This window comes from Apodemus sylvaticus, chromosome 5 (genome assembly GCF_947179515.1).
Source record: "Apodemus sylvaticus chromosome 5, mApoSyl1.1, whole genome shotgun sequence".
NCBI classification, from domain to species: domain Eukaryota; kingdom Metazoa; phylum Chordata; class Mammalia; order Rodentia; family Muridae; genus Apodemus; species Apodemus sylvaticus.
In genome coordinates, this window is record NC_067476.1 from 86,727,140 (window position 1) to 86,738,575 (window position 11,436).

At 41.6% G+C, this 11,436-nt stretch overlaps 1 pseudogene; it reads left to right on the plus strand.

Moving 5' to 3' along the window:
- The first annotated feature begins 527 nt into the window (after nt 1–527).
- On the plus strand, nt 528–7,527 carry LOC127684871 (activated RNA polymerase II transcriptional coactivator p15-like; annotated as a pseudogene).
- Nucleotides 7,528–11,436: the final 3,909 nt, after the last annotated feature.

Consider the following 11,436-nt stretch of genomic DNA (forward strand, 5'->3'; position numbering starts at 1 on the left):
GTTTAAAGAAAGAAAGGAAGAAGGGAGGAAGAAGTGAAAGAAAGGAAGGAAAAAGAAGGTGGTAGTGAGATCTTTTCTCAAAAAACTAAAACTAAATGAATTATGAGATATTTGTTACATAAATTTGGAGACAATTTGTTACAACCTGAACTTACTGCGGTTTCATGGACAATTTTTCCTTCCTAGTCGTTTTGTTTATTTCCATTAATTAATTAATTAATTAATTATGTTTAAAATTTGAGGCAGGGTCTCACTTTTTCTTAAACTGTTGTTAAACATTCCATCGTCCTGCCTCTAATGCTAGGATGAATAGGCCCAGCTCCATTTCCATGGGTTTTATTGTTTTAAATTTTATGTGTTCAGGTGTTTTGTTTGTGTACCACGTGGTGGCCTGGTGCCTCCAAAGGCCAGAAGGAGTATTGGATCCTCTGGAACCAGAGTTACAGACATAAGCTGCAAAATGGTGCTAAGGATCAAACCTTTCTGGTTGCCTTCTTCTGTAAGTCACTTGTCATTCCTCAGACAACATGACCATAGCCCATCAATCCTTCATGTCCAACATGAACATCTCTGTGCCTTTACTCAAGATCATCTCTGTATGAACTGTTTGGACTTCACCAGAATATAGTCCTCAACCCCTTCCTGTATCCCTAATCCAGAACAGTTCATAGAGAGATAGTGGCTCATACAGAGATGGTGGTTCATAGATGATGGAGAGGATGGTGTTGAAGAGTAGAGATGACAGGCTTGCAAGATGTAGAAGAAGAACCTAGGCTCTCTTTTAAGAAATTGCAGTGAAGGAGAGATCAGATGGACACAAGGGAACGCAAGGCATAGACTCTTTGTGGTTTGTAAGAAGACCAGGCTAGCCTCATATTATCTGTGCTCCTGTCCCAGGTTCTCAAATGTTTGGTTTATAGGCATGTGCTACCACGGTCAGTTTCATACATACATACATACATACATGCATAGAAGAAGGGGAAGATAGAAGGGAAAGGAGTGAGAGTGAGAGAAAGCAGAAGGGAGATGGAGAGGGAGAATAAGAGGAAGAGGGAGAGGCTGGGGAAGAGGGAGAGGATTTGGGTTTGATTCCCAGCATCCACATAGGGGCTCAAAATCATCTGTAATTACAGTTCTAGGGGATCTGACACTCTCTTTTGGTCTCCTCAGGCATTGATACACATACACACAAACACATACACCCAAACACACACACACACACACACACACACACACACACACACACACGGTACATTCAGGTAAAATACCAATACAAATAAAAGAAAGAAACTTTTTTTTTAGATTCAAGGGTGGCTGGAGAGATGACTCAGTGGTTAAAAGCACTTGTTGCTTTTGCAGAGGACCCGTGTTCACTTCCCAGCACCCAGGGGATCTAATACTATCTTCTGACTTCCAATACACATGTACTGTGTGTATACATGCAGGCAAAACATTCATACATAAAATAAAATAAAGCGATCTGATTAAGACTTTTTAAAAGAGTCATTAATTTGTTTGTGAAGGTATCTGTGTAAGGCCATGCACACATGTGTACATATCTGCACACTTATGTGTACACAGAGTGACAAGAAGAAGGTGTCAGTATCCTTCCCTATCATATTCTTCCTTTGAGGCAGGGTCTGTCCCTGACCCTGGAGCCTAAGTTTTCTCAGCTGTTCGGGAAGCCAGAAAAGCCCATCACTCCTTCTGTCTCCACCCTCCTTCAAGCTGCGGATCCAAGCTTGCACAGGATGTCTTTTTCCATGCATGCCAGGCCCTGACCCCCAGTTCTCTTAAGTGTTCAGCAGGTGCTCTTTTTTTTTTTTTTTTTGGATTTGGTTTTTCAAGACAGGGTTTCTCTGTATAGCCCTGACTGCCCTGGAACTTACTCTGTAGACCAGACTGGCCTCGAACTCAGAAACCCGCCTGCCTCTGCCTCCCAAGTGCTGGGATCACAGGCGTGCGCCACCACCGCCTGGCTCAGCAGGTGCTCTTAACCTCTCAGCTACCTGTCCAGGCCTCTCAGCTTCAGGCCTTAATGACATGAAAAGCTGACTCATCTTTTCCATATCATTTGATAATACAGGTCTTGCTACATTTATAGGATTCAAGGTGTTTCTGTTAAAAGCACTTACTAGAAAAGCAGAACTCTGTGGGTTGAAGAGACGGCTCAGCAGTTCAGAACACTTTCTACTCTTACAGAGGACCAGAGTTCAGTTCTCAGCACTCAAGTCAGGTGGCTCACAATGGCCTGTAAATTCACTCAGCAGGATGCTTCTGGGACAGTGGACACAAAACCACTCAAAGAAACATATACACACATAATTCAATAATAAAATGTTAAAGAGAGAAAGGCAAGAATCTAATCACCAACAGTCCCTTTGAGGCATAGGAGAATGTATCTTAAAGTTAAAAGATAGTTTGTTAGTTTTATCTTACAAACACTAGAGGACACCTAATATGCATGCTCCTTGCCCCTTCTCACATTGAAACATTTTACTTAAAGCTGCTGCCACACCTGCCGACTTGAGTTCAGCTTGGAGGGCTTAGACAGTGGAAGAAGAAAACACCACTACGAGTTGCATTCTGACCACATGTGCACCACTGCATGCTGCTCTTGCACACACCCATGCACATGCACACGTACACACACAGAGATGTAAAAAAAAAAAAAACAGTTTCAAAATTGTAATTTAAGATAGCATTTTCATGCCACAAAATTCACCTTTTTACTATTTACAATTCAGTCGTCTTAGTATTTTGACAAGGTTTTTTAAGCTATTTTAATACCTAATTCCGGAGTATTTTTAGCGCTCTCAGATGAGTCTTCTTTTTCTTTTCTTTTTTTTTCTTTTCTTTTTTTTTTTTTTTTTTGATTTGGTTTTTTCGAGACAGGGTTTCTCTGTGTAGCCCTGGCTGTCCTGGAACTCCCTCTGTAGACCAGGCTGGCCTCGAACTCAGAGATCCGCCTGCCTCTGCCTCCCAGAGTGCTGGGATTACAGGCGTGTGCCACCACTGCCTGGCTCAGATGAGTCTTCTTAACACTTACTCTTCTCCTCCCCTGGTCCAAGAACTACTAATTTATTTCCTGTTTCTATGAGTTACCTACTCTGGATTTGCTGTGTAACTGGGATCATACAAACCTAACTTTGTATAGAACTGCCAAACTATTTTCCAAAGTGACTGAACCATTGGATATTCCCACCTGTGACTTCTCTGTTTCTGTGTCTGCCATTATCAGTTTTTTTTTTCTTTTCTGTTATTGAGACAGCAATGGTGTTCTTTCTTCTTTGATCTCCCAAGTCCTACCTCACTTGCTGTCATATGCTGCTCTCCCCTTCCCTCCCTCCCTATTCTCCTGTCTTTCCTTTTTTCTTCCTTTTCTTTCTTTCTTTCTTTTTTTTTTTTTCTGGGAATTGAACCTTGAAAGTCCCACCTGCTAGGCAAATTCTCTCACTGAGTCTATCACCAGCCCTGTTTTTATTTTTTCATTTTGAGATACAGTCTTGGAAGTGACCCAGGCTAGCCTTGAAATCACTGAGTAGCTGAAGCAAGCCTTGAACATGTCCTCTAGCCTCAGTGTCTCAGGTAACGAGACATTGGCATTACAGGCTGTGCCACCAGGCAAACGACACTTTACTTTCCACTGTGTATTTCAATCATCTGTGGGTGACTGAAACTAACAACCTATGCAGTGTTTTAACAAGCGGGACATTTCTAACTAGCCTGAAATACTGGAGGTGCTTGAAACAATAATAGTTATCTAATGAGAAGCAGAGGCCTCCAACACGCATTTCTTCCTGTCTTTCTCCTGCACTGCTGTATTAACTTGGTATCTGTTGCTGTGATAAACACCAAGATCCAAAGCAGCTTGGGAGGGGAAGGGTTATTTCACTGTACAGTGTACATTTCACCACGGTAAGAATTCAGGGCAGAAGCTCAAGCGAGGCAGGAACCTGGAGGCAGGAGCTGAAGCAGAGGCCATGAAGGGGTGCTGTGTACCGGCTTGTTCCTTATGGCTCACTCAGCTCACTTTTTATACAATCCAGACTTCCTGCCCAGAGGTGGCACTGCCCACAGTGGATGTGTGCTCTCACAGCAGCATTTAGCAAGGAAGTGCCCACAGATGTTCCTACAGTTCACCCTGATACAGGCAACTTCCAGATGACTCTGGCTTCTGTGGAACTGACAAAAAACTAACCAGCATTTTAGGTTCTGTCGTGTATGTGTGCCACAGCGTTCATGTGGAGATAGAGAAACCCTCGTGGGTGTCGGTTTTCCCCTCCCATGGGTAGGTCCATGGGTGGCAGGGCTTGAACTCAGGTTGTCAGGTTTGGCTGCAGACATCTCCACTTGCTGAACCTTCTTGTCAGTTCCACATCTATCTTTATACTGACCCCACACAGATTGAATTCAAAGCTCCTGGTTAAAATCATTCGCCATAACTTGATTGAAGAAGTACTGAATTCACCCTAGAAGTAAATTTAACCATTGTTAGATACAATGTAAACTCCATGAAGAAAATTAGAGAACTTTACTGAAGGAATAAAAGGACACCCTAAATAAAGAGAAATAAAGGGAAATAACATGTCCAAGCACAGGAAGGTTGGATTCTTCCTAATATAGTCCAATTCAAGATGATAGAGCAAAACTTCCATCAATAGCATTTGTGGAAAGTAGACATCAACCGTTCTAAAAGTGATCTGGAGAAACGGAAGATTAAAAATAACCAAGGCTCTGCTCTGTTCGTCTGTTAGAGGAAAATATGTGACTTAGAGAGCTAAGGCGATTAAGATGGTAAGATACTAGACTGATATAATTAATGGGGTGGAGTATAGGGCTGGCAACCAGACACATGGAGAATTCATGACTTTAAACCACATTTCAATAGATTTGGTGTTGACTTTATAAGGATTTAAAGGGCTTTTTTTAGATATCATACTGGATAATTAATTTTTCACATGGAAAGATTTCAATTCCCATACAACATATGAAAATATGCTTTGGGCTGTTTAAAGACTTATATGTGAACAGTAAAAATGAAAGGTAATTGAAAATAGTTGGGCATGGTGGCAAACTCCTTTAAACTCATGCTCAGGCTGCAGAGATTGTGGCCAGCCTGATCCACATAGCAAGCTGTAGGACAGTCAGGGCTGCAGAGTGAGATCTGTCTCAAAATAAATAAATAAATAAATACATAAATAAATACATAAATAATATTTTTTCCAGCAGAATACCTGTGAAGAAATTGAAAATAAATTACAAAAGAAAAGTAATCTCAAAGCAGGTAACATAGAGACAATCTTTAAAATGTACAAAGAACTCTCACAAGCTAAGAAAAAGATGTTTCCACAAAAATGGTCAGCAAACAAATTAGAATGGCCAGGGAGAACACGACAACACGGTCAGCCAGCATTAATCAGATAAATGTAAAATAACCTTCTAACTGGAAGAATTGAAAACCCAACACTCTCAAGTGTTCACAGAGATGTGGATAAAAGAGAGCTAATGATGGGGGAGGGTGTGAAGAGGGGTACAGGGACATTCTCACTAGCACTGTTTATGTGGGAAAGGAGGGTTGGCTCTCAACCGAAGAATAAACAGAGACGTCTGGGCGTATCCTTTCGCTGCCGGGAGTCAGGCCACGGAAGGCACGGGTCACCTGTGACTTCAGTTCCATGCGATTGCTCATTCTTTTTCTGGCCTTTGTGGGCACTGCACACTCATGGCGTACATACATATGTGCATGCTGAACACTCATTTACACAAGAGAAAATAAATAAATCACTTCCGGGTGCAGGGGGAGGAGTAAGAGTGCGTGCTCTAGTCCCAGCGAGAGGGCGGGCGAGCGGGTGAGCTAGAGGCTGTTGACCCCCGGGAGCAGAGCAACCCTAAATCAAAGGAACTCATTTCTTCAAGCTCTTCAGGTAGTGATTCGGACAGCGAAGGTGAAAAACAGTTAAAGAGGGAACAGGAAGTTGTTCCAGAAAGACCTCTGAAGGAGCTAGAGCCTGGTGACACTTCTAGAGCTCTCGCCTCTCCCAAGCAGAGGAGCAGTGTAGATTGGGAAGATGAAATATGTCAGTGTTTGCAATTTTAAGAAAAATTCTAATTGATATCAGAGAATACTGGATTGGCTCAGAAGGTGAAATGAAGGGGAAGGGGGATTTCCTTATGGCGCAATGAGCCAGCTGAAGGAACAGATTGCTGCCGTAGACGGTGCAGTAAGGAAGCTGGAGCCCTATCAAGCCTGCACTGTTGTTGATGTTTTAATCTGTCTTTTTTCACATTGGCTTTTGTTTTCTAAATGTTATCTTCCAAGCTGTTGTGTATTTGAATTGCAGAACATTTTGTAAGATGAATACCTTTTGAAAAATATGCGTTATTAAAATGTCCTAAGCGAAACATTGTCAGCGTTATTAAAGAGGATTGCTTTGTGCCCCCTACCTAGTATAAAAAAAAAAAAAGTCAGACCATTGCAATCTTTAAAAAAGGAAAGAGTGTTTGCTGAACAATCAGGAAGACCTGATTTGGAATCCCTAGCATTTGTATAAAAACTGCACTTGACTGGGGCCATGTGTATGCATGCCATAGGAGGCGGAGGCGGAGGCGGAGGCGAAGGCGGAGGCGGAGGGCGGAGGCGGAGGCGGAGGCAGAGGCAGAGGCGGAGGCAGAGGCAGAGGCAGGGGGATGGCTAGGCTTTCCTGGGGGCCAGCCTAGCTCCAGGGAAGAAGGTAGAGAATGGTAGAAGGGGACACCTGGTGTCCTCCTCTGGCCTCTTCCCACCTCTGTACTTATAAACAAGCATGTGCAAATACCACACACACACACACACACACACACACCACACCACACCAAAGAGAAAAAAAAATTGAAAAGAGACAGACACAGCGTTCTGTTTAGTGTGTCCTTGATTATTTGACTTTGAATAAATAACGAGGCCTTACTGAACTTGAGTTTTTGGACATGATGCTTGCGAAAGCTCAGCTTTAAGTTGAATAATCCCTTGTATTAAAAAGGCTCTCAACCAAAAAAAAAAAAAAGTAGGCACATCCATTCGTCATTTTAATAAAGATATATTCTATTAATTTGGAAAAGCTGAAGAGAGTATTAATTTTCCTCCCACAGTCTTAATGAAGAAATAAAGAAACTAATTTCCCATTACCATTCAAGGAGCAAGCCACCCCTGCGCAGACTGAGAAATTAATGTAACAGATCCAAACAGCTGAACCATCTTTCTTCTTCAATCCAAAGCTCTGAGCCTTTTCTGTGGTATAAACAAAGTTTTAAAAGTTAACTGAAATTTAATGCAATTTTAAAACTGAAGCTTATTTCATAGTAATGTACTTAAGGCAAAATATTCGTAGTTTTCATGATGTTTGACTTCTTAAATGCGTTGGTGATTTCTTGTGTCTGAAGCACAGCAACCCTGACAATCCTTGCTAATTAAAGTCTCCCCTGTTAGTGTAACTTGTATCCGTCATGTTTTCTTTTTCAAAGCTCTTTGCTGTAGTTTACAGGGAGTAAGTCATGGTAACTTCAAAACCTATTAGCAAAGCTGGTGTGGTTCTCATTATTTAGAAGGTTAAACTGTAGGAGGAAGCAGGAGATGGCTTAGTTGATAAAGTGCTTGCCGTGGAAACATGAGAACCTGAATTCAGATCCATGGCATCCAAGTAAAAGACCAGCCTATAATCCCAGCCAGACAGGTAGACTTTTCAGGCCCTATGGCCAGGCAATCTCCTGAAACGGGAGGGCTCCAGATTTAGCGAGAGATTCTTACAAAATATGGGGGAGGAGACTGAGGAAATGTTGACCTCTGGCTTCTAAACTGAGGTACACACATGAGCATGCATCTTCCCCCAACCCCAAAATGCACCAAAGGATTGGGATGAAGTTGTAGCTCAGTTGGTAGAGGGCTCACCCTGCGTGCATGAAGCCCTGGGTTCAATCCCTAGCTCACATAAACCTGCTCTTAACCACTGAGTCATCTCTCCAGCCCCATGCCATTTCTAAATCTCCAGATTTCAAATCATTTTTGTGAATTTTCCAATATTCTCTTAATATATTTCTTTTCTGCTTTTCTGAGCCAAAATTGGAATCAATTACGTGTACTGCATTCACAATATGATTCCTGGAAATCAGGTTGACAAGCATGGTGGCTTTTATATCTTTGTTACTGCCTGACCTGGAGTGTCTCTGCTACTTGAAGTAGAATTGCTTGTGCCCAGAGTTCCAGGCCAGCCTAAGTATCACAGAGAGACATTACCTCAAAAAAAAAAAAAAAAAATTCAAATACTTTCTGAATATTTCCATGTCATGGATCTTACGCAGTCCAAATGTGTTCTATAGTCAAAAACTGGCCGGTTGTGACTGAGGCTCATGCTGATGATAGTTGTTTGCTCTGTCTGTTCTGGGTTGGGTTCACTAAAACACCACAACACAGTCAGATCCAGAAGACGCCAGATGCCCAGAACCAGCAGGTCTGCTAGAAGCGGCAGATGCCGGGTACCCAGCACCAGAAGCGGAAGATGATGATGGAAATCGCGACCCGAGAAAGGTAGACAAATGACTTGATGAAAGTGAATAAACTGATTTCAGACAGCACTGGGAAAGACAGGAGAGGCTGGCCAGGCCCTTTGTCCTTTTGATATCTTCCTTAGAAAAGTGAAAATACCGAAGAAACCCAATGTGGGCTGGAGAAAACTCTCAGAGCTCCAGGCTGAAGGCAGAAGTTCTGGAAAACCCGACTGCGGTCAAGACAGGTGCTAGATGAAGCACCGATGGATATAAACCACCAGTGCAGGAATCTGTTTAAAGTCCAGATTTTTAACAGTGACAACTAAAAAGTCCTATTTTAGAAAAAGAAAAATTCTAAAAAAAAAAAAAAAAAAAAAAAAAAAAAAAAGAAACTAACCAAGGAACTAAACAAAGCAAAAACAAACCAAACCAACTAAACAACCCCCACAAAACAAAAACCAAATATAAACAAAATCCCACAAAACCAAAGCAAACTCCCCCCCCCCCCCCACACACACACAAAACAAAAAACCCCAAAACATTGTTGCCTCTTTTTCTGTGTGAGTTTGTTACCAAAAACTCTGGGGAGCCCTATTTGGGATTCTACATGTTACTGGGGAAACTGGGGCCCTCTCTGTGGGTTCTATGCCTTTTAAATAAAATAATTTAAGACTGGATCCTGAAGGACAATTTTATTAGAGTTATAAAACCAAAAAACAAAACAACAGAACAGGCAAGCTAAAGCATTTGGCAACCATCGGGAGGGAGAAGAGGAAAAGGGTGCCTTTAGAGAAAGGTGTGGGCCCAGCAAATTGCCTCAGGGTAGGGGACTGGGGGGGGGGGGGGGCGGTGACTTCTAAAGTTTCAGCAATTATGGGTCCAGGCTGGCTCTGGCCAGTTTCAGAAGGATAGAGAAATTCAGAAGGCTTAGCTGAGTAGCAAAGGCTCAGTAAGCAAGGTGGGGGTTTCCTGAAAAGGAAAAGTGCATCATCTCTTTAAGTGAATAATTATTCCTCCCCTTCTTTATTCAGTACCACTTAAGAGGAATCAGCTTTCCTAAGGGGTGGTCTCTAGGCTCCGGAGATTGACAAACCCAACAGGATTAACTCTTCCGGGAGCAGATAACAGTAGGAAATGTTCTAATCTTTAGGGCAGAGCTGAATGGCACGTCTCCACCCAAGGTCATATGTAGATTCCATTCTGTTGACCAAGAGGAAATAGCCACGACTGAGTCTTGATTACCTCAGTGCCTTTCAGGCCTACTGTAACAGTTCCCCCTAAACATGGAGATCCTAAAAATCTTTTGGGAGATGGGCTGAAACTAGTGAATAACTATAACCCATCTCCACCACAAAATTTCAGCGATATAACCTCAGTACTGCTTATCAGACAAGAGCGGTTTTAGTCTTACCCTCACTTACAGTTTCCAGGTAGGAGGAGGACTCATTTAGGAGGAGGTAAGGAATCACAGTTCTCTCTGGCATTCCTGGCCAGAGAAGCAAGGACACTTCCTGCTCCTGGCCATTAACTTCCCTGCAATGTCTAGTCAATTTCTCTCTCCTGCCCGCACTGTTTTCTCATTTTTGAATTTTAAAATGTATTCATTTATTAGCCTTAAACTCTATAAGTAGTTGAGGATAACCTTAAACTCCTGATTGACCTGCTTTCATCTCCAAAGTGATAGGATTGTAGGCAGTCACCAAAATACCTGCCTTTGGGAATTGGACCCAGGGCTTGTATGTCCCAGATAATCTCTCTCTCTCTCTCTCTCTCTCTCTCTCTCTCTCTCTCTCTGTCATGTATGAGTACAATGTAGCTGTCTTTGGACACACCAGAAGAGGGCACCTGGTCCCATTACAGATGGTTGTGAGCCACCACGTGGTTGCTGAGAACTGAACTCAGGACCTTTGGAAGAACAGTCAGTGCTTTTAACCCCTGAGACATCTCTCCAGCCCCAATATAATATATTATATTATAATATATAATATAATGATAATAATTATATTATAATATAATAATTACATTATTGTAATACAAATATTATAATAAAATATTTATATTAAAATATATTTTAACATATTACAAGAAAATATTTTTCTTTAAAAATATTATATTTTTATTTTATATTCTATGTATCTGTGTGTATATCTGTGTGGGTGTGTACATGTGAGTGCAGGTTCCTGCAGAGGCCAGAAGATGGTCTCATATGCCCTGGAGATGGAGTTACAGGAAGTGGGCGCTGACCAAAGTTACTGTCATCCATGGAGACTTTCTTTCTTTGCATATCATTGCTTACTAACAGGGGTAAGTACCAGAATTGAATAGTGCCTTTTTACAATTTTCCCTGTCTGGACCCTGCCAGTTGAGAATTCTCAAGTCTGCCACCTCTTCCTCTTGGGCTCTAGTTTGCCTGTCCATGATCTCCAGGAAACTCATTCATTTTTCTGACTTTCTAGGCTGCTCTGTGACTTGGGACTTTGTGCAGCTAATTACTTTGGAAATGACTTCTACTTAGAAGACTAGAGTTTTTTTTTTTCTTTTTTTTTCCTTTTTTTTATAATCTTGTTACTCCTCTGTGTTAGTGAAAGGATCAGAAACAAAATGTTATTTTTAAGAGGTTTTAGTTTGATAGAAATAGTTTCAATTAGCTATGGAAATAAGCTTACATTTAAAAACTTTTTCTCGTCTTCTCACATTATAGATAATATATATACATAGCAGTCAGGGAATTTATATAGGACAAAATAATTTAAACATTTATTCTGTTAGGTTTAATCAGTAAGTCTTCTACCCCGAGGAAGCACAGAAGAACATACCTTTGGAATGAGCTCATTTGACGTTGGGAAGAGTGGTTGAACTTTGTGGCCTTCTGCTTTTTTATTCTTTATTCTATTTTTCAGCTGTGGCACAGGTGTT